Source organism: Miscanthus floridulus, chromosome 14 (assembly GCF_019320115.1).
Source record: "Miscanthus floridulus cultivar M001 chromosome 14, ASM1932011v1, whole genome shotgun sequence".
NCBI classification, from domain to species: Eukaryota; Viridiplantae; Streptophyta; class Magnoliopsida; order Poales; family Poaceae; genus Miscanthus; species Miscanthus floridulus.
In genome coordinates, this window is record NC_089593.1 from 44,468,246 (window position 1) to 44,470,877 (window position 2,632).

Below are 2,632 nucleotides of genomic sequence, written 5' to 3' on the forward strand. Positions count from 1 at the left end.
GGATGCAAATAGTTCACCTCCAACATTTTTTGGAGATTTGTAGCACTTTCACCATTAAGAGAGTGAACCAAGAGGCTTTGCATCTTCGCCTTTTGCCCTTCTATTTGTTAGGAAAGGCTAAGCAATGGTTTACTATAACCGCAACACTATAGATACCTAGGACAAGTGTTCCAATGCTTTCCTAGTCAAGTTTTTCCCCATGCGGAAGATTAATGCTCTTCACAATAAGAACTCTAGTTTTCAACAACTAGCAGATGAGTCGATTCCTAAAGCTTGGGAACGAATGCTAGAGTACATCTCTACATGCCCACACCATGGCATGGAAGACTGGCTTTTGATCTAGAACTTCTACCATGGGTTAGTGCCGTTAGATAGGAGCCATTTAGATGCTAGGTGCTGGTGGAGCATTCTTTTTGCTAAGTGTTGCAGATGCAAAGACACTAATTGAGAAGATGGTTTCCAACCAAGGATGGAGTGATGATCGACTCCAACCCTGTAAACAAGGTATGCATTCAGTTAAAGAAATTAACATGCTTGCAGCTAAGATGGATCTGCTCGTGAAGCGAGTAGAACATTATGAGAAGGTGAGTGCCCAAGAGACACTCAAAGCCATGGATTCCCACATGACTTGCTAAGTCTATGGAGATGTTGGACTTTCGGGCAATTCCTTGTGTCGAGATCTAGGAGGACCGCAACTTCGTCAACACCAACAATGGGTTCCATGCACAACAACATCAAGGTTGCAATCAGCTTTCCAACAATCAGGTAGGTAACAATTATTACTCTTCTTCTTGTTTGAATAATCAACGTAATAATAGTTATGCTTTCCTTAAAGATCTTGTGCATAGTCAAAGTAGAATGACTGATAGCATTAATAAAAAGTTGCATGCTCATGACAAGATGTTGAAAAATATAAATGCTAACTTGGATGAGTTTTCTTCTGCTTTAAAGAATCAACTTCATTTCAATAAGATGATTGAAACCCAATTTGCTCAAATTGCTGCTTTTAACCCATCGTATGAAAAGGATAGAATTCCTAGCAAACCTGAAGGAACCATGGAGATAGCCAACCTTGTTATGGCAAGGTATGACTTTTCTAAAAATGGCTTTGGATTTTCCTATAGATTTTATGATCTTAGACATGGGCAATGCCGAGGATACACCTTTAATCCTTGGTCGTCCCTTCCTTAACACTACAAATGTTTGCATATATGTGGCTTCTAGGCAAATCCAATTCCACTTTGCTGGAAGAAAAGAAATATTTGCTTTTGCCTCTGGACAACCCCTCTTTGATGAGAAATAGGAAAAGAAGAAGCATCTGAAGAGAATCAAGATGAAAAAACCAATGCCAATTGAAGAACCGAAAAAGCCTATCAAGAAGAAGAATAGAAAGAGATGGTGTAAAAAGAAAGATCCAGTCTTCAAACTTGTCATCCCCTTATCCAGACAAGGCCTCCGAGGTGGAACAAGACGAAATGCCTCCACCCAAGGACGAATGAAATTAAGCCTGTCAAAAAGGTAGGTTTTCTATCCCTTGCATTTATTTACCGCATTTCATTAGTTGCATCTCATATTTAAATTTCCAATAAATTTGCTTTGCATTGCATGATAGGTTAGCTGCCTTTAGCTACTCTATGTTAATAAATAAAGTTCTATAGTAGCTATGCATGATAGGATAGATTTGCATTTAAAAAATATATATAACAAATTTAATAATAATGAATAAATATTCAGTAGTATTCCTATTGAACAAGTTATCTAGTAGTAATAGGTTTAGTCCTTTAGTTAATTATGCATTCTATTTGTATTAGTTGGTCAATAAAGGAAGAATCAAAAGAGTCGCTAGAAGGCATTCCAACCTATGTGTTGGGGTATAACCCCCGATACCCATAGGGTTGTACATGGGCCGAGCCACCTAGGGGAGGCCTAGCCCACAAGACTACACCACGCGGAGCATGGCACAGGTCGGCGTGCCTCACAAGACTGCATGAAGATCCTTGGTAATCAAGGATGATCTATTAGGATATGCTAGATTCAACAATCTCTGTAATTCCTATCTTGTAAACCAATTAGGATATAAAGCAACCAACATGTAACCCTACCCCCGAGCTATATAAGGTGGGTAGGGACCCCTCATTTTCATCAAATCTCTCGTAATACAATCCACAAAGACACAGGACGTAGGGTATTACATCAAGCTGATGGCCTGAACCTGCCTAATCATTGTCTCTTGCATTCTATGTCACCATTCCGGCTCCCTCACTGCACACCTCCACCGATTCATCTACTACCAGTGGGCATACCCCTCGGTAGACTGTCGGACGTATTTTGTCGACAGTGGAATGCTAGGTAGGAGGTGTGCATGCTGAATCCATGGCAAGCTAGATGGTTCGCTTTTCAAGCTAGGCTAGAACTTCATGGTTAGATCCATGACCTGTGTTGTAGGACCAACCAATTTATAAGAACACAAGTACAATGGTAGCCCACAAGCGGTCACACTGTCATACTTGAGCCCATATAAACCCAGGTAGTCTGTCGAGTACCACGACGGGTCTCGATTAACCATCAACATACAACCAAGATCGTACATGATTCAACATACATGTCACATGTTACATAAAGTTCACAAATA

At 40.3% G+C, this 2,632-nt stretch overlaps 1 non-coding gene across 1 annotated transcript; it reads right to left on the reverse strand.

Annotated features, from left to right (window-relative positions):
* Window positions 1-212: 212 nt before the first annotated feature.
* Window positions 213-321, reverse strand: LOC136506263 (small nucleolar RNA R71). The gene has a single exon (XR_010771487.1). It is a non-coding gene; the product is annotated as a small nucleolar RNA R71 (small nucleolar RNA).
* Between the last annotated feature and the right edge of the window lie 2,311 nt (window positions 322-2,632).